Below are 21,750 nucleotides of genomic sequence, written 5' to 3'. Positions count from 1 at the left end.
ATATGGGCGTGTGTAGTCATTTCTGGAACTACAGTATGATAGTGTCTTCTAAATCAGGGTTACAGAAGAGACTCCAGGTAATTCAGGGTTACAGAAGAGACACCAGGAGGAATGGGAACAAATGTGTGGTGGGAGCGAAGCCTTCTGTGGTTACCCGTTATTATCTCTATCTGCTATAGACAAGGGACGTGGGAATTACTCAAATCGTATCATTGTACTTAAAATATTTCTCACTCTCTCTAAACAACACCGCCACAGCTCTTGAATTGGCTCTCTGTCTCTCTCTCTCTCTCTCTCTCTCTCTCTACAGTATTGCCGACAACTTATAAAACAAAGATTCTTTAACTGTGTTACAACATGATGCATATTGAAATTCGATTTGTTTTCTGGACACGCGACTTGTGTTGGTATCAGTTGTTCTATAGCAGCAATAATAATAATAATAATAATAATAATGATAATAATAATAATTATAATAATAATAATAATAATAATAATAATAATAATAATAATAATGATAATAATAATAATAATAATAATAATAATAATAATAATAATAATAATAATAATAATAATAATAATAATAATAATAATAATAATAATAATAATACTAATAATAATAATAATAATAATAATAATTAATAATAATAATAATAATAATAATAATAATAATAATAATAATAATGATAATAATAATAATTATAATTAATAATAATAATAATAATAATAATAATAATAATAATATAATAATAATAATAATAATAATAATAATAATAATAATAATAATGATAATAATAATAATATAATAATAATAATAATAATAATAATAATAATAATAATAATAATTAATAATAACAATAATAATAATAATAATAATAATAATAATAATAATAATAATAATAATAATAATAATAATAATAATAATAATAATAATAATAATAATAATAATAATAATAATAATAATAATAATAATAATAACAATAATAATAATAATAATAATAATAATAATAATAATAATAATAATAATAATAATAATAATAATAATAATAAAGACTATAAATACCTAATATATAGGAAAGAAACCCCCTCGATGTGTGATTGAAATTTTGTTGAGTAGTCGCTAGATGGCTCTGTGTCAATATCAAAAGAGATGTAATCAACATGCATATACGTTGGAAACTTATACTTTGATATGAATATGAGAAAATAAAATTATATACATGTTATAAATATATTAACATGTATGTACCTCAAAATGTGTATTATAAATAATTTATAGTTCAGGGTACAGTACATATGATTAAATATATTGAAATGTCTAGCACCGAGAGCATCTGAACATACCTGACCTTAGTTACCTTGGTAGCGTTCCTGTGGCGTCAACAGATGGCGCCACTGTGAGACACACCATTTAATGTTGCTCTTTAAACCTCCGCAGTGGCAAGTGACGGTGTTCCTTCAGTGATGTGGATATTATTGAAAATTTTGATAAAGACATAAAGCATTTGAGTTGTGTGAGTCTCTCGTGTAATTTGGTAAGAAAAGAGTGAAGGTGTAGAGGAGGGTGGCCACCAGAAGAGTTGTCCGAATTGGTTAAACAAATTCTACTCACCAATATCATGTTGGGTCAGGGTCTATTAGGTTCTATGCATTATCCTGTTAATTTATGTGTTAAGTAACTTACCTTGATATATCGGCAATGGCGAGAAGGAATACGTGGAAGCGTTCATCATTTATAGGACCCGTCTCTTGAACAGGGCTTGAGCGAGGTAAAAAACAAAAATGGCGCCAGGGGAGAATTGTGAAGCGGGATAGAGTAAATAAAAAGAGTGTCAGGTTCTATTAGGTTATATGCATTGTCGTTTCCATTTTTGTGTTTAATATCATGATTAGTGTTTATAACAAATTTCAACTAATCCGGACAATACCTTCTTGTGGTCACCTTCTTCTACACCTTTACCAAGAAAAGAACTTGTTATAAGTGTGGTAATGGCGTACAATACTTTATAGAGGATATAAGCATTGTCTGTGTTCTACTCATCAGTGAACCACCTACAGGTACCTAATCATTTCACTGTAACTAATGAATATTCCAGACTACTAATAATTTTGTTTTGTAATTTTCCAGTGTACAGTGTAGTATGTAATTCTGTGCAAATTTTTTTTTCTGTGGTTTTACTGAGAAGTTGAAAACAGTTCACGGCAAATACTTTACGTGAAGTTAGGTTAGAACAATTGCCTCAAGAAAATCAGAAATCTGTTTTAATGTAAAGTGTACAGTAAAATGTGGAAACTTGTAATGTTCAGAATATTGAAAAGTGTCTGAAAAACAGAGTGAAATGTGTAAATTAACATTAAAAGACGTGGTCCAATTTTGTAGTAAACACAGCGAGTGAAACAGTTCCATACCTTCCCGCCGCTGGCTGGTGGTGGACGGCTACATGTCACTTGGGTCCTATTTCAGTATTTGTTTGTTGAATTTCGTGCATAAGGGATTTTAGTGACTGCAGTGAGTGACGAGTGACGCTATAGTGAGTGACACATGACGCTATAGTGGATGACGAGTGATGCTATAGTGAATGACGAGTGACCTTATAGTGAGTGACACGTGACGCTATAGTGGATGACGAGTGGCGCTATAGTGAATGACGAGTGACCTTATAGTGAGTGACACGTGACGCTATAGTGGATGACGAGTGGCGCTATAGTGAATGGCGAGTGACCTTATAGTGAGTGACACGTGACGCTATAGTGGATGACGAGTGGCGCTATAGTGAATGACGAGTGACGCTATAGTGAGTGACACATGACGCTATAGTGGATGACGAGTGATGCTATAGTGAATGACGAGTGACCTTATAGTGAGTGACACGTGACGCTATAGTGGATGACGAGTGGATAGTGAGTGACACGTGACGCTATAGTGGATGACGAGTGATGCTATAGTGAATGACGAGTGACCTTATAGTGAGTGACACGTGACGCTATAGTGAATGACGAGTGACGCTATAGTGAATGACGAGTGACCTTATAGTGAGTGACACATGACGCTATAGTGGATGACGAGTGATGCTATAGTGAATGACGAGTGACCTTATAGTGAGTGACACATGACGCTATAGTGGATGACGAGTGATGCTATAGTGAATGACGAGTGACCTTATAGTGAGTGACACGTGACGCTATAGTGGATGACAAGTGACGCTATAGTGAATGGCGAGTGACCTTATAGTGAGTGACACGTGACGCTATAGTGGATGACGAGTGACGCGATAGTGAATGACGAGTGACCTTATAGTGAGTGACACATGACGCTATAGTGGATGACGAGTGATGCTATAGTGAATGACGAGTGACCTTATAGTGAGTGACACGTGACGCTATAGTGGATGACGAGTGACGCTATAGTGAATGGCGAGTGACCTTATAGTGAGTGACACGTGACGCTATAGTGGATGACGAGTGGCGCTATAGTGAATGACGAGTGACGCTATAGTGAATGACGAGTGACGCTATAGTGAATGACGAGTGACGCTATAGTGAATGGCGAGTGACCTTATAGTGAGTGACACGTGACGCTATAGTGGATGACGAGTGACGCGATAGTGAATGACGAGTGACCTTATAGTGAGTGACACGTGACGCTATAGTGGATGACGAGTGACGCTATAGTGAATGGCGAGTGACCTTATAGTGAGTGACACGTGACGCTATAGTGGATGACGAGTGACGCTATAGTGAATGGCGAGTGACCTTATAGTGAGTGACACCAACTCCTGCCTTCATGTTTGCTATTTAATCATTTGCATCATCTGGCGGACAGGTAAACATTACATTCACCTTGACAATGTTTGCTGTTCGATTCTTTATAATAATTTTACGATTGTTATTTGTTATGATTTCTTCACCTCCTTATCATTTCCAGACGCCTCTTTTAAATCTCTTTTTTATTTCTCTTGGGTCTTTGATCTCACCGACTCCTCTTGAATAGTGAAATAAACAAAGACTTTTACGTCAAAGAATGAGGAGGAAAAATACCTTACGACTTTTGGGTGAGATGCTGAGTGTGTGTGTGTGTGTGTGTGTGTGTGTGTGTGTGTGTGTGTGTGTGTGTGTGTGTGTGTGTGTGTGGATGGATGGATGGATGGATTGTTTTTCTTTGTTTCTTTATCAGTGATAAAGTTAGTACAGTAATATACATAACATGATTGTGGCAGATATACGGCCGTAACCAGAAAACATTTTATTTTATTTTTCTATTTCCAATTTGGGATAAATGGTTATACAGGCCTGACAGTTGTTGTGAGTTGGATTACACAGTGAAGTATTCCCTGGTCCTCTACGGCGGGGGAAAATCCGTTCAGCTCGATATATTTTTCCCCTCATATTAGAATGGCAGGTGACAAGCAAAACCATTTTATACCGGGAAACAGTGCAAGGTATTTTTATTTATCAATATGTATATACAAATTACGAAAGTGTAATAATCTTTCAATTGAGGGATATAATAATTCAGTATATTACTGTATGGATGTTGTAGCTAAGTGAAGAATTGAATTAATTTACTCAGACTTTGGTTCTTATATGCTAAGATTGTTTCCCTCCTGATCGCTAATAAGGGGTGGCTTTCCTGATGATATAAAACAGAATATAACCTAACCTTAACCCCATTAGACAGCATTAGAGTATTTAAATATTCATCAGGTGAAATAAGCGAAGGTTTTTCTTAAGATAATACAAATATAATAGATATAGGTGTAGACAGCATCATAAGAAAATTTGCTGATGACACTAAAATAGGGTGTGTAATGACTCCGCAAAACTACAGGAAGATCTAAAAAAAAATGAATGGTCTGCAAAATGGCATATGGAATTCAATGTGGACAAATGTAAAGTACTTAGTCTAAGAGACGTAAACAGAAAAACCAGGTACCAGATGAACAACGATGTTATAGAGAAATCCGATTGTGAGAAAGATTTAGGAGTAATGATAAGTAGTAATCTTAAGACAAGTAAACAATGTGTATTTGCTCGAAACAAGGCTAATAAGGTACTTGGGTTCATACAAAGGAGTGTTACTTACAAGACTAGCGAGGTCATCCTAAAACTATATCTTGCGCTTGGATTACGCAAATCAGTTTGGTCACCGTATTACAGAATGGATATAGAATCCCTAGAAAGAATTCAGAGGAGAATGACAAGACTAATCCCTGGCATTAGGAACCTTGAGTACAGAGACAGGTTAAAGCATCTTAATTTGCACTCCCTCGAGAGACGTAGAGTGAGGGGTGATATGAAAGAGGTGTATAAATGGAAGTCAGGAATAAACAAAGGTGACATTACAAAGGTACTTAAACTATCCAACCAGGAGCGAACTCGTAACAATGGTTTTAAAATAGATTAATTTAGATTTAGGCGTGAAATTGGTAAACATTGGTTTGAAAATAGAGTAGTGGATGAATGGAACAAGTTACCAAACATCAACATTAACTCGAATATGCTGAATAGCTTCAAACATAGGTTGGATGGATATATGAGCAATAGGTGTTGGGTGTAAACGGGACTGCCCAGTATGGGCCAATAGCCTGCTGCAGTTTGCTCCATTCTTATGTTCTTAAAGCATTGACACCTTCTCGATGCTCCAACAGTTGGTGTCAGTTACAATATTGCATTTGTTCTCTTGTATTCCCAATGATCTCGGAGGATGGAACATAAACTACGTTGGGGAAAGTTTTCAAGTGCCTTGAGGTGCCTCCTGTATGTGACCCATGTCTCGCTGCCATACAGCAGAGAGAGGAGGACCACTGCTTGATACACGTTTAGCTTTGTAGATAATTTCAGCTCCCTACAGCTGAAGACATCGATAAAGAGTCTGCCAAAAGCTTGAGATGCACATCTGATCCGATGTTGATTCTCTTCATTGATGTCCGCGGTGGTGGACAGATGGGAGCCAAGGTACCGTTAATCTGCATGGATGGTGGAGGTGTTGCTGAACCAGGGGCAGGCTGAAAGAGAATCTGAGTCTTACGTGCATTCACCTCAAGGCCAAAGTGTGCATATGAGTGTGAGGTCGTCTGCATACGGAAATTCAGTGTGGAAGCGGCCGACACCTTTGCTCCTGGAGTCGTCTTATGTTGAAAAGACCCTTTATTTAGTACTGGAAGTTCACCCCGCCGGCTAAATTGGCACTGGCACGAGTAAGGAAGGCAGCCAAGAAAATGGAAAAGAGAGTTGGTGCCAGTACACACCCTTGTTTAACCCCTGTTTGGATGGGGAAGAACTCAGACTGGGTGCCATTGTGTAGGACACTGCTGTTCATGCCATCGTGGAGTTGCCTCACGATGGCAATGAATTTTGGTGGGCAGCCAAAACGACTGAGGGTCTGCCAGAGGGCTTCCCTGTTGACTGAGTCGATGGCCTTAGTAGGATCAATGAAAGCCATGTACAAGTCACGACATTACTCACTGCACTTTTCCTGTATCAGGCGGGCAGTAAAAATCATATCACTGGTGCCCTGTGATGGTCTAAAGCCACATTGAGATTCTGGGAGGAAGTTTTCCGCCTCAGGAAGAAGTCTGTTTAGGAGGACTTGGGCGATAGTATTGCTAGCTACGGACAGCAGTGAGATCCTGTGGTAGTTGCTACAGTCTGACCGATCTCCCTTATTGGGGGATTTCCTCCTCCTCCCATATACTGTATTCTTCAGGAGTGAGTGGAGACGGCTAGTAAGAAGAGGTCTTCCTGCTTTCTACACCTCGGCTAGGATTCCAACAGGCCCCGTGGCTTTGTTATTTTTCAGCAGCTCGATGGCAGTAGCTACTGTACTTCATCCGGGGATAGAGGATAACTGAGGTGGGTCAGCTCTGGGTGCTGAGGAACCTGCTGGGTAGTCAGGAAGTCCACATCAGTGTTTCCGTTGAGCAACTAATGGGTAGTGCTCTTTCCAGCGCTGACGGATGCCTTCTTCGTCTTTAATTAAGGAGTTACCATCGGATGGGCGGAGGGAGGTCACGCATCCTGTGTTGATTTGCGAATTTTTGCATTATACAAGCTTTATTTTTCCACCATACGTTCATTAGAGTACGAAGTTCGTGCTGGACCACCATTTCTTCTCGCGGAAGGTATCAGCTTTGATCCGAGTTTTAGGGTGGTCCTGCCAGTCAGTGAGAGCAGCACATTTACTATTGATGAGTACTTCGATTTCCGGGTCCTTTTTATCGAACATTAGACGCATTACATCACCCTGTGCACACACACACACTATAACTAGAAAATTAACACTTAAAACTACGATCTTCAATTCAAGTAGAAGAGAGAGAGAGAGAGAGAGAGAGAGAGAGAGAGAGAGAGAGAGAGAGAGAGAGAGAGAGAGAGACTATGTGGGAGGGAGTCAAGGAAGGTCATTGTATACTTGACTATTGAAGGAATGAATGGTGGTGAATGTCTGGATGCCATATCTCTTTATATACGGAGACAGAGAGAGATGATACGAACGGGGAAGTGGAGAGAGAGAGTGAGAGTCTTAGTTCAGTTAAAAATGGAGTAAGAGAAAACAACCGGATACTAAGAATTATAATAAACAATGCAATACAGATAAGAGTTACAAATACACAAGGAAAAACTAATGGGAAAGAATAATTTTGATACAAGAGGAAGAAAAAATGAAACAAACTTTAAACTGAAGAAAAGAAAACACGGGGAAGAAAAATGATCTATTGATAAGTTAAATGATGGAATACTGGACCTATTTTGACGACTGTGGGAGTGAAAATAGGCAGGTGGTCCATGAAAGAGTGAGAGAGAGAGAGAGAGAGTTGGAAAGGAGAGAGAGAAAGTGTGTGTGTGTGCGCGCGCGTTAGAGAGTGAGAGAGAGAGAGAATCGATATATTGAGTGAGAGACAAACCCAGAGAAATAGAAAGAAAGAGACAGAGAAATGCAATTTATGAAAGTAATTGTGGATGGAGTTTTGAAAGGAAATGTGAATCATTATTTTGTGTTTTTTTTTCTCACAATGAAGGAACTTGTATTGAACGGGAACACCTGCCAGTTAGTATCCCGACCAATTGCCAGTTTGTCGAAATCATTTTAGGTAATTATTCGGGTCGCCTGATTATTAATTACCACCTATTTATTCCACCTTAACATTAATCACTCTAACTCTAACCTAACCCAAACTAACTTATTCTAACCTAATATAATCTAACCTAACCCCTCCAGGTAGCGTTAAGGTGCTTAATCATCAGGTGAAATAAGGTAGGGGGCTAATCTTCAGGTGACCCAAGTTAATTTCCCCCTTAACCGGAACAAAGTACACGCGTATATCTGTAGTTGAGTCTTTATGTGATTATAATAAACCTCTTCGATATTTTTGTATCTTAAAGTTTGACATTTAAAGCCGAGTTAAATTCTCACTTCAAAGAAAATTTTAACTTACGGACTTTTGAGAATTCGACCATAATATTCGTTCACAATTATAAACGTAAAGCAAAACCTGTTATTAATGTAATGATTGAGTCTCAGGTGAGGTGGATATATTAATTAAGGCAGGTAAATCAAGGTTACTATAAGCCAATATTAGTGGAGAGTGAACAGCCGAACTCTTGTGGCGAGAAAACTTTCGAAATGAATCATGGAATTTTTATCAACAAAACCGATTAACATAATGCCAAGGACATGATGAATATGTTGAGAGCGGCTACATGACCTCTGGGTGTGTGTGTGGGTGTGGGTGTGTGTGTGTGTGTGTGTGTGTGTGTGTGTGTGTGTGTGTGTGTGTGTGTGTGTGTGTGTGTGTGTGTGTGTGTGTGTGTGTGTGTGTGTGTGTGTGTGTCCGTAGTATACATATGGTATTGGTAGGACAGCCATAAGGATGAACTAAGCCAGAGATGACATAAACATCACGCTGATCACTAAAGTTTTGGAATAATGTTATACTTCGCTGATATAACGACAGTTTTCTTATTGTATACTATCCTAACCTAACCTAATCTAACCATACCTAACCTAAAACACACACACACACACACACACACAGTCAACACAATCTTTGAGACTGGCAGGTAAAGTAGTGTGACGGCGAGATTGATTGAGAAGCTGAGATGCAAGCGGGCAAAGTTGCAGGTGGGAGGGAGGGAATGAGGAGAGAGAGAGAGGGAGGAGAAGGAGAAGAGAAGGGAGAGTGTCACTGGCACCGGGGAGGGGTAGAGAGGAGAGGGTCTTGGTGATGCCGGGTTGGGAGGGCGGGGGGGAGAGAGAGAGACGGGCGGCCAGAGCTTCAGTGTGTGAGTGTAGCTCAGTGGTGAGGTTGGTGAGCAGCTTACGTCCCTGCCCCTCCTCTCTCTCTCTCGCTCGCTTAGTTCTCTCCTCATCCCTCACAATACAAGTCAGCTACCTTGGCTAGTCTACGTGAGGAGGCTTCGGCAGGAGTTAAAAAAAAATCCCCCTTCGTCGGTACAATTCCTCAACGGAGAGACAAAAAAACATAAGGTAAAATTCAAATAATAATATTGGGTTAACTTTCTTTAACTCTTTTACGTAATCGATAATAAGGAATTTCATCATTAACCCCCCCCACCCCCCCCTCGTCTCCCTCCACGTGTCAGACAAGACAACAGCAGAGAGAGAGAGAGAGAGATTTGATAATTATAACAAACTTAGAAAATTAAGAAAACATGAACTAGAAACGAGACAGTGGGAACTTTAAGATACGTGTACATAAACAAGGATAATTGTGACTACTTACGGCGTTTAGTTCTGCAAGCAAGAAAGTCACATAAACGACTAGATTAACTTCTACATTTGTCGCTTTATAGAGAAACGACAACTGAAAGAAAGAGAACATCCTTTGGGGGAATAAATTAGTGGTTGTAGGATGTTCTGAGGATTAGGATCACAGATTAAAGGATACAATACCCTACACTTATAGGGATCTGAAGGGTCTTATATCAAGGTCTTATATCCGTTTATCTGTGTATAACAAGATCAAGTTTATCTACACATGACTGAGAGAAGAGCCAGCACCGGTATGGACTGACTACTAATTGAAAGGTATGGTGAAGGTGACTTGTGGAAGGTGTTTGTTGTTAAGTTGGGAGACGAACCGAGTCGGCTGTAGATCAACTTACTTGATCCTAACCTAACCTAATCTAACCTAACTTAACCTAACTTAACCTAACCTAACCTAACCTAATCTAACCTAACCTAACCTAACCTACACATGAGTGGTGGTAACTGAGAAATAATCCCTCAGTATTGTAGGAGTTATTGACCCTCGTTCAGTCCTCCCGCTTCAGAGGATTACGCGTGTGGATGAAGGATTTGTTAGGATATATATGAAACCCTCACCGAGCAGTAGGATAATTTTGGAATCCTTTGTTGTGATGCAGGATGACCACTGATATTTTAGGATGGTTAACAGCACTTTGGAATGGCCACTAAGACCGTATGATGGCCACAAAGACCGTATGATGGCCCCGTAGGGGGCACTAAGACCGTAGGATGGCCACTAAGACCTTAGGGTGGCCATAGGGTGGTCACTAAGACCGTAGGATGGCCACTAAGACCTTAGGGTGGCCACAAGGACCGTAGGAAATCTACTAGGACCGTAGGATGGCCATTAGGACCGTAGTATGGCCATTAGGACCATAGGGTGGCCATTAAGCCGTAGGATAGCCAATAGGACCGCAGGATGGCCAAAGTTATCACTTGCTTAACAATAATTACCTCCAATTCCGGAATAATCAGGGATACAACTTAAGACACCCAGAGCTACTAAGACCACCCCCCATGCGCTCCTCTGTCCCAGACCTCCATAAAATATCACGGTGTGAAGGTGTGGAACAACTTACCCCCACCCATTCGAGCAAAAACTACGCTCCCTTCCTTTAAATCATCTCTTAAGAAATATCTATTGTCTAAGTATTAATATTTTGGGTAATACTTGCTTTTATTCCTGCTTTTATTGTACCACCAAAACCGTTTTATCAGAAATTGTCATATAGATACTGGAGATAGAAATTACCATTACAATAAATATATTTGCCAACTAGACACATAGTGACCTCTGTGTCCCCTTGTTCCGCCGTAACATAACCCATGCTGTACTACTTCCCTCCAGTATCATATTTATGTACATCAACTCCACTGTAAAGTATGTACAGTATATACTTATAAATGTAAAAAAAAATAAAATAAAATAAATCAAATAAATAACGAAGTGATAACCGTGGTAACATGTTCTTATTACCACCATGCTATGTGTACTATTCCAGATGATACTAAATGTTACATAATACTTTCTTGAGATAAATGTTCAGTATATATCAGGTGCCTACAAGAGAGTCAGCCATGTTAATATTGTTATTATTATCGACTCTGTCTCTGTGTTCTTCTGGCTCAATAAACTGTTTCAATATCAGTATCAATAACTAAGACCGTAGGATGGCCACTATGACCGTAGGGTGGCCACTAGGACCGTAGGGTGGCCACTAGGGCCGTAGGATGGCCACTATGACCGTAGGATGGCCACTAGGACCGTAGGATGGCCACTAGGACCGTAGGATGACTACTAGGACCGTAGGGTGGCCACTATGACTGACCACTAGGACCGTAGGATGGCCATTGCCACTTTAGAATGGCCTATAACCATTACCCCCTTCCCCTTCTCGCTCCCCCTTCCCTTACTCCCCCCAGAAAATATAAACTTTTTGTCGAAATTTCGTAGATTTTTACTCATGATTTTTTATTTATTTTTAATCTCTTATCATTTACATAATGTTTATTTGTTTTTTATCATGGAAACAAAAAATAAGGAAAAAATAGTTGCATTGTAATAATTTGTAAAGCATTTTTGGGGGTCTCGTAAAGATCTAATGTTGTTGACTGTTTATTATTATTATTATTATTATTATTATTATTATTATTATTATTATCGTCGTTATCATCATTATATTCGTCGTTGTTGTCATTATTATTATTAATATTATCATCATCTTATCATTCCTCTACCTTTATCAACTTCTTCCTTCACCTTTATCTTATAATATCTTGTGGTGGCGTCTTAACACCTCGGGAAAGACCATTTGGCAACCACCAGGCCGGCATGTTTGTAAACAGTCTCCAGCAGTGTGTATTGACGGGAGTATAAGCAAACTTGTATGTTTAGTATCTTTTGTTTTCATTCGTATTCAAGTATAGAGGCAGTGTGTGTGTGTTATATTTCTAGTGGGGAGGAGTAGGGTTTAGATATCTATTTCCACGTGGGTAATTACATGTTTTGGGGGTGTAGGGGGTGAGTGTGGGGGTTATGTGGGGAGATTGTGTGTGTTGGTGGGGGGTTGTGTGTGTGTGTGTGTGCGTGCGTGTGTGTGTGTGTGTGTGTGCGTGCGCGCGCGTGTGTGTGTGTGTGTGGAATTTGTAGAGTTATTCTTTTATGATTTATGTAACTCCATTTAATTTAGTCTTTGTTTTTTCTTACGGGGAATAGTCCACCCGGGCACAGGTCACCGACCCACAACGGGGCCTGGGTGCGAAAAAATAAGAGTCAAAAGTAATTGAAAATAGAAGAGAAAAATACTGTATTAATCTACACCACGAAGATGCCGGAAGACCAGCTTTTTGAAGTGCCAATAACGTCACTCGTATGTGGGGAAAATTTGATAGATAGATAGATAGATAGATAGATAGATAGATAGATTGATAAATAGATAGATACATAGATTGATAAATAGATAGATAGATAGAACAAACATAAGAATGGAGGAAACTGCAGTGGCCCATTGGTCCATACTGGGCAGTCCAGTTTACACCCAACCCCTATCGCTCATATATCCGTCCAACCTATGTTTGAAGCTATCCAGCGTGTTCGAGTTAATGATGATATTTGGTAACTTGTTCCACACATCCACTACTCTTATTTCCAAACCAATGTTTACCTATCTCGCGCCTAAACCTAAATTTGTCTAATTTAAAACAATTGTTATCAGTTTGCTCCTTTGTTTAGCCTGACTTCCATCGTATCACCTCGATCATATCGCCCCTCACTTTACGTCTCTCGAGGGAGTGCAGATTAAGATGCTTTAATCTGTCTCTGTACTCAAGGTTCCTAATGACCGGGATTAGTCTTGTCGTTCTCCTCTGAATTCTTCCTAGGGATTCTATATCCATTCTGTAGTACGGTGACCAGAACTGAACTGCGTAATCTAAGTGAGGTCTGACAGTATATAGTTTTAGGATGACCTCTTGTAACTAACACTCTTTGTATGACCCCAAGTACTGTACTTTGTTCGCCTTGTTTCGAGTAAATACACATTGTTTACTAGGTTTAAGGTCCCTTTTATCATTACACCTAAATATTTCTCACACTCCGATTTCTCTATGAGTCTATAACATCGTTGTTCATCTGGTCTCTGGTTTCTCTGTTTATATCTCATAGACTAAGTACTTTACGTTGTCCACATTAAATTTCTTCTGCCGTTTCACTGACCATTCGAAATATTTGTTTAGGTCTTCCTGTAGTTTTGCAGAGTCCTCGTCAGATTTAATTATACGTCCTATTTTAGTGTCATTAGCAAATTTACTTATGTTGCTGTCTATGCCTATAACTATGTCGTTTATGTAATAATAAGTAATAATGGTCCAATTACTGAGCCTTGGGGTACTCCACTAGTGACGTTACTCCAATCGGATTTAGTGCCGTTAATGTTTACTCGCTGTTTCTTGTCCTGTAACCACGCCCTAATCCATTATTGAATATCTCCTCCAACGCCATGGGCCTCCACTTTTCGTATTAGTCTTTCGTGGGGACTCTGTCGAAGGCTTTGCTAAAGTCGAGATATACCACATCATAATGGTGCCCCTCGTCCACTGATTCGAAAACAGCTGAAAAGTATGTTAAAAGATTAGTTAGACATGAACGCCCGCTTGTGAAGCCATGTTGGGAGTCATTGATCAACTTGTGCTTCTCCAGGTGATTTCGAATAGAGTTTGAGATTATTGCTTCCAATAATTTACCTACATTTGATGTTAAACCCGTTTTTAGTGATAACAAATTTGCTAAGGGTATACTAAGCTCTTCCTTACATTCCTTTAATACTTTGGCAAATATCTCATCGGGACCTGGTGACTTATTAGGCTTTCGCTTGTCTATTTGCTTACTAACAACGTTACTAGTCACGACTATCTCGCTTAATCAATTTTCTTCGCTATCTCGATAGATGACTAGATAGATAGATAGATAGATAGATAGATAGATGACTAGATGGATGAGTGGATGGTTGGATAGATGATTGGATGGGTGGATGAGAGGTTGGGTCGATGGATAGATGATGATGATGATGATGATGATGATGATGATCCTCTTTCATGTATTCCTTTCATGCACACTACTACAACAGGTGTGCTTTAGCCTGAGTGGGAAGTGATACGTAACACAATGCCGGCTTGCTTCTGTCGTGTGTTCTATGGCAAGGTTATGGAAAGAGGCTTAAGATGGGTGGAAGGAGAACACAGAGAAGAAGGATGAAGAGGGGAAGAGATAAGAGAGATAGAGAGAGGAGTAGAAGCCTTAGGGATGAAGGGAGGGAAGGAGGGATAGAGAAAATGAAGGAAAGGGGGCAGGCAGGGAGAAAAGTATAGAGAGGGTGGGAAGGAAGGAAGGAAAGAGAGGGTGGAAAGGAAGGAAGGAGAGAGAAGGCGATAGGGAGAGAGCTGGAGGAAAGAAAGAAAGGAGAGAGAGAGAGAGAGAGAGAGAGCAGCTCGGAAACAACAAACCTCTCTGTCCATCACCTCGCTGTTGAAATTATCCGTAAAAGTATTCACACTCTTACCTTACGAGACTCAGGTCGTACCTAAATGTTTACCTTACCTGGGGGATACCGTGTTACCTACCCACCTATTCTCCCTCTTCTCTCTTTCTATCTCACTTAATCTCTCTTTTATTCTCTGGTTCTTCTCTCCCTCATCAAGTCTTCATACACTGATCTATAATTTAACAAGATGTCTCCTCTTACATCATGAGCTCCCAGGTCTAATTTATATGATAATTTGAGTTTGTTTATTCACGTTTGAGATGGATGTTGATTATACTGGACTCTACTTCAGGCCTTCTGATACAGTAACCTTATGTATGTATGTATGTATGTATGTTGTGGCGACCTATGGTGTAATGGTCAGCATGCTCGCCTCGCAAGCGAGCGGACCTGGGTTCGATCCCCGGGCATGGTGAAACTATGGGCAAGTTTGTTTACGCCATTTGCCTCTGTCTACCCAGCGGTAATTGGGTCTTCTGGGACTATTCCTTGACACTGGGTCATACAGCTCGTTAACTTAGGGTGTATTTGTTGTGTTGGCGACAGCTTCTACACATTAAACAAATTCACTCCTAGGTGGCCCTTGGGCCGGCCATCCTCGTTAGACGAGGGGCAACCATTATTATGTATGTATGTAGAGACGGAAAGAAAAATACCCGCATTAGATATCTAATTTATACTTCAAAGGTGTGTGTTAATTTCTCACTTATACACACTACATAAAGTATAACAACGATATATATATATATATATATATATATATATATATATATATATATATATATATATATATATATATATATATATATATATATATATATATATATATATATATAAAGCTATACTCCAAACCTTTTTATTTTTATAAGTTTATTTTTTACCTTTTGAGAGATAACTAACATTGAAATATATTAAAAAAGTATACTAGAAAAGTTTGCCTCCGTGAAACAGGTTTTGAGAGAGAACTATTTTAACGGTAATGTTATTATGTCTGCTCTATGTAGTTCGAACTAACTTTAAGGCAAGGTTACAAAGGTGAAACTTAATTAATTACATAGGTGTACTGGGTTGGCGATGGAGGGCGCGTGGGGTGCCGATGGGGGGTGCATGGGAGGGAGGAGAGAGAGGATTAGGGAGGTGTGAATGAAAGGGAGGGGTGAAGGGATAGAAGTGTAGGGAAGAGGGGAGATGTGATGTGGGTATGAAAAGAGGGAAGAAGAGAGGGGAGAGGAGGAAGAGGAAGAAGTGGTAGAAAATTGATGAGAAGCGGGGAAGAAGAGGAGGTAAGGGAGGAGAGAGAGAGAGAGAGAGAGAGAATATCATGTTCTCCCTCTCTACTCACCCCTTTTACCTTCTCAACCAGGGAAGAGGGAGAGAGGGGGGAGATCATACGCTCCCTCCCTCCCTTTCATCATTTCCAAAAAGAGAGGGGAAGGGAGGGAGGAAGTGGAGGTCACTTTCGTAGACCAATCTCCTCCCTGGGATCGTCTTCCTTTGTGCTACCAAACACCTGATCCACACACACACACACACACACACACACACACACACACACACACACTTCCAAACTCGAAAAAAGAATTATCTCCCGAGGCAGAGACAATAATGGGATATCTCTTATTTTAATTTGGCTTAATATGTGCCAGAATTCTCTCTCTCTCTCTCTCTCTCTCTCTCTCTCTCTCTCTCTCTCTCTCTCACTACAGCCCTCCCCTTCTGGATACCATTATTATCCCGGAACAAGTGAGCCTGTCAGCACTCACCCTCCATTACCTGGTCTCCCCCTTCTCCTCCTCCTCTCCCACAACACAGGCCGTCGTCAACACATCTTCTGCCGCGACAGGATGAACGCCGCCCTGAATTCCTCCCATCTCGCTCATCCTCTTAAAAATAATGACCATGTCGAGGTTTATTATGAGGAAATGGAGTTTCTCGATGATGAATCCGGATTCTTGTGAATATTTAGGGTATAAAATAGAGTTGAATTTTTTTCTTCATATTATTTATCGCTATTTATTTTATTTTTATTTTTTTCATTAGTTTTTTTTTGATAACGCATTGATGAAATTCCTGTGATTTTGTTCATTACTTAAAATATTTTAGGGGAAGATGCTCTTTTATTTGGATTTTAAGGAGCGAATTCCAACGATATAAAAATCTTATACGAAAATGTCATTCTTTAAGTTGCTTCAGATTGGTCAACATTATAGGAGCGTGCTTAGTGAAGGGGATGATCCTCAGGTATCTAACACCCAGTTAAGTCTTCACGGTGCTGAGTTTAACACGACTATAGTCTCACCTACCTGGAGGCCGTGTACACCATCACCGATACACACACACACACACACACACACCTGGCTCTTGTCGTATTGTGATGCTCATTTCCTACACCTACACGAGTCACCGTACTTATAAATACAGACGTGTGTGTGTGTGTGTGTGTGTGTGTGTGTGTGTGAAGTGATTAGGTAAGATGATCGTCTGGCTATACTTAAATTCTAGCAAAGTCATAATCATTTTTCCTTTAATCCCTGATAGAAACACACACACACACACACACACACACACACACACACACCTGAGACATTATTTCTCAACCTTCACTTATAAGTTGTGTGAACATAATGGTCGCCACAAACTCCTTCAATGTCCTCAGGAGCGACAGTCATACCATACCAAAGTGTTTTCTAATTTCCCTCGACAAATATTTCTGTTCTGGTGTTGACTGATTATTGTCACGCCTCGTCCGTCACCCCAGCGGGAGTCTCACGCCCTCGCAGCCTGGACGTCCTCTGTGTCAGCAGGTTGCTGGCAGCGGAGGTATACTGTGCTGGTGTGAGACCACTGCTCACTCACCAAATGTTATGGAAATTGTGTTGCTTTATTATCGAAATATACAAACTGACAGAGCAGAATTATACATTAGTAATCTTTACAAAATATTAGTTTCGTGTAGGGAGTCGGATCGCGCCGTGGCCATGAATATCTGAACATAATATTATCATGTTCAAGGATGAAACATTGTCTGGGCCTTCGGGGAGAAGGTGCAGGGATCGTGGGTGAGCTTCACACGCCCAGTACAATAGCACAACTATGTATCTGTCCCCTGGAGGCGCCTGGTGAGGGATCAGTGAGAGGGAGACGTGAGGTATTGTATACTGTAGGTCCACTGCTAACCGTCACACTTACTGGACGTCTGTGACGGTGGTGGTTCAGTTTAAAATACGTTTGTTGAGGAAGAACTCTTGCTGCCTGTGACTCATTGATAATAGTTAGTTCTGGATTTACTTGTAAGGAGAAGATACGTTCTTGGTCATCACAGCCAAGACAACTGGCAATCAACCTTGTTAAGAAGGTAATTTAGTGAGTATGAAAATAATACAATTTCTCGGGGTTTTGTTAAGAACACTGCCAAAGTCTCCAACCATATTGCTGCATCAGTTACTAAAATAGACAACAAATGAAAATTCCCTTTAGGTCGACAGAAGATAAAAGTTGTCAGATCTGTCAGGAACACAACAGACGCTTTAGTTCTGTCACACTTCCCTGTAGCACTGTACAAACCTTCATGTGACGTCAGGAACAGCCAAGAGAAAAAGATACTGTAGTATAGGTAGTGAAGCAGCGGCCAGCACTTGTAGTACTGTACCTGCTGGAGGTGAGCTTCACACCCTAGCCACGAGAACTACCACGAGAACTACCACGAGAACTTGAAAATAAACACAAACAGCAGAAGATTTAATGTGTAGACGACATTACGTGAACACTTTTCTTTATACATGATCACATAACTTACCACCAGAGTCTTAAGGATCTTAAATGAATACAAGAATAAAGGAAAAGGAACTCCCCTCCTCACTGAGTACCCCGGGGGCCCGTACACTGCTCTGGTCTGGTCTAAACCCCGCGGCGCTCAGACCGTACAGAAGCACATGTAAAGGAGACATATGGCTTATAACAATGTCTTTTGATCTCGTTTGAGCCACACGCATGGAAGTATCATCGTTATTTATGTCTCACTCAACGCCAAAATAACAGCCTCTGGAAAGGTCAAAGGTCTGGTTCACTGTGGCTCAGATCGCGAATGTTACACGGAGTAAAAAAATATATGTACGTGTTTTTCGAAAGTTAAAAAATATGTATATGTATAAATCTTTTCGAGGGTCATCCTGTTTCTTCACACCGCCCCTGGGCGTCCCTACTGTCGCTCCTCACCGCCACTCCTCTTTCCTCTTCCCTTCGTCCCTTCCCATTCCCTCTTCTCCGTCCTTCCTCTCTCCCTCCTCCCCCAGCCCCCACCCCTCCTCCCCCGCCCCCCCACCCTCCTCCCCCCACCCCCACCCCAAATAAATGAATCCAACCAATACAAATCAGAGTTTAGTTAAAAGGCTTTTCAGAATCAGCAAATACAAATCATCAGTAAAACAGGTTGCTAATTTGAGCCATTTGGTTTGTATGTATGTATGTATGTATGTATGTATGTATGTATGTATGTATGTATGTATGTATGTATGTATGTATGTACGCATGAATGGGGTGGGTTGGTGTATGTGTGTGTAATACTCTTTATGGGAGACTGATTATACTCTATCAGACGCACACACACACACACACACACACACATACATGACAGTCAGATGAAATAATTGTTTTCCTTTCCTTATCAAAAAAAACAAAATACATTCTGAACATTACCATAAGAAAACATTACCTTTGTGGATGTTTACTACTTAAGAACTTCAAGTAATTAATTAAGAGAAGAAACTGTCGACAGGTAAGCGATGCCAAGGTAATTTTATCAAGGTCTTAGTTACTCAGTACTTACGAGGCAGAAGTTCAGGTGATCACAGGTTTTAATTAAAGTTACAAAGGAAGGATGGTTGTTGTGGTGGTGAGAGGGGGGTGGGGGAGGGTGGGGAGGTGAGGGGTAGAGGAAGTATTGGGAGGGTGCTGGAAAAGAGGAATAGAGAGGGATTGGAGGGGCGAGGATGTATAGGAAGAGTGGAGAGGAGAGATAATGGAGGAGGTTGGGGAGAAGGATAGGAGGAAGGGTGAAGAGGAAGAAATACAAATGCATAAATAAAACACACACACACACACACACACACACACACAGTAACACACACACACACACACACACACACACACACACACACACACACACACACACAGTAACACACACACACACACACACACACACACACACACACAGTAACACACACACAGACACACAGTAACACACACACACACACACACACACACACACACACACATCAGAACAATTAAGAAGAATATTATATACTGTTGTTTTTACTTACAAAATATGACAAAAAGTTTAATTTCCTTTACAGTAAAATTAATGGAGATTAAGATATATTTAACTGGATTTATAAACTCTTTTACTTTCACTTTGTCAAAAAAATAAAATAGTGGGAATTAAAGTTCGTTGATGTTATTACAAATTATTTAAAATTCTTATAACTTTGTCTTAATAAAAACAATAGACATTAGATTTGTTGTATTAATTAGACTTTGAAAGACATATATTTCCCTCATTAAAATCGTTAGGAATTCTACCTTATTATTCAAAGAGACTAATAACTCTTGAAGCTTATTAAAACATCAAAAACTCCTCCAAAATGTTGAAAGAACTAATTAATACATAATATACTTAAATTAAGACAAAATGTACAGTACGTGATATACATAAAGACAAAAAATATACGTGATATACACCTCAAAAAAAATAATGATAAAAAAAACATCTTTTAATTGCCATCAAAAACACCAAATAAAACAAAAATTATTATTTTTTCTCTCACGAACCAACAGTGTCACAGAGAGTAAAAATAGTGAGTTATTTTTTTTTTCATTAGTGAACAAAAGAAACGACCAAATTAGCCAAATAATTACCTTCCCTGACAACGGCTTTCTAAAGACTTCCTTGTTTATCATCTGAGGGAAAGGAAGAATTGTTGGAACATATGATAAAAGTGTGTGTGTGTGTGTGTGTGTGTGTGTGTGTGTGTGTGTGTGTGTGTGTGTGTATGTGTGTGTGTGTGTGCATGCCAACAGCTCAAAACAGAAACAGAACTAAAACAGTGGTAAAGAGAGAAACAGAGAGAGAGACTTCACTAAACACGTAGATGGGGCGGTCTTTAACTACCTGGGCCAGTGATGAATAAAAGGTAACTAATTAGTGATGGGTAGTTAACTTGTCTGACCCTAGAAGGTACGTGTGTGTGTGTGTGTGTGTGTGTGTGTGTGTGTGTGTGTGTGTGTGTGTGTGTGTGTGTATTTTTCTCTGCAGCTTTAAATAAATACTGAAAACATACAAAAAACTATTCGAGGTATATTTTCGTAAATGTGAATTAATACACTATTTATTTATTTATTTATTTATTTACTTACTTCTCAGGCGTCGGGTCAAGTGTAGTATCATCACCCCAGAGCTTCTCATTGGCCTATTAGTCATCATTAAGTAATTTTATATCTCCATAAAGGTAATTTGTTTCACTCCATCGGCGACAGTTAATACCTCATACCTCAACAGTTATTTTCCCAGTCATTAAGAGAGAGAGAGAGAGAGTGGTTTATGGTCGCCCCAGTTAGTTCAGTCAACGCCATCTTGAGTCTGCCTGGCAGCCAATGTTTTCCCGCTTGACAGAGTTTTATCAATACGTCTCATTATATGCACTGCCAGACGTACACACTGCCAGACGTACACACTGCTAGACGTACACACTGCCAGACGTACATACAACCAGACATGCACACTGCTAGACGTACACACTGCCAGACGTACACACTGCCAGACGTAAACATAGCCAGACGTACATACTGCCAGACGTACACACTGCCAGACGTACACACTGCCAGACGTACAACATCCAACATCACCATCTTAACTACCCTAGCTTATCAAATCATCTTAACTATAAC

General features: G+C 39.7%; 1 long non-coding RNA gene across 1 annotated transcript in view; it reads left to right on the top strand.

Moving 5' to 3' along the window:
- The first annotated feature begins 9,271 nt into the window (after nucleotides 1-9,271).
- LOC121863402 overlaps nucleotides 9,272-21,750 on the top strand; it is a 96,184-nt gene continuing 83,705 nt past the window's right edge. Inside the window, exon 1 of the long non-coding RNA XR_006088384.1 lies at nucleotides 9,272-10,048. This is a non-coding gene — a long non-coding RNA (uncharacterized LOC121863402). The remainder of the gene's footprint in view (nucleotides 10,049-21,750) is intronic.

Source organism: Homarus americanus, unplaced genomic scaffold (assembly GCF_018991925.1).
Source record: "Homarus americanus isolate GMGI-L3 unplaced genomic scaffold, GMGI_Hamer_2.0 scaffold33531, whole genome shotgun sequence".
In the NCBI taxonomy this organism is placed as follows: domain Eukaryota; kingdom Metazoa; phylum Arthropoda; class Malacostraca; order Decapoda; family Nephropidae; genus Homarus; species Homarus americanus.
Note: the sequence above shows the minus strand (reverse complement) of the source record. Positions and strands in the feature narration are given on the sequence as shown.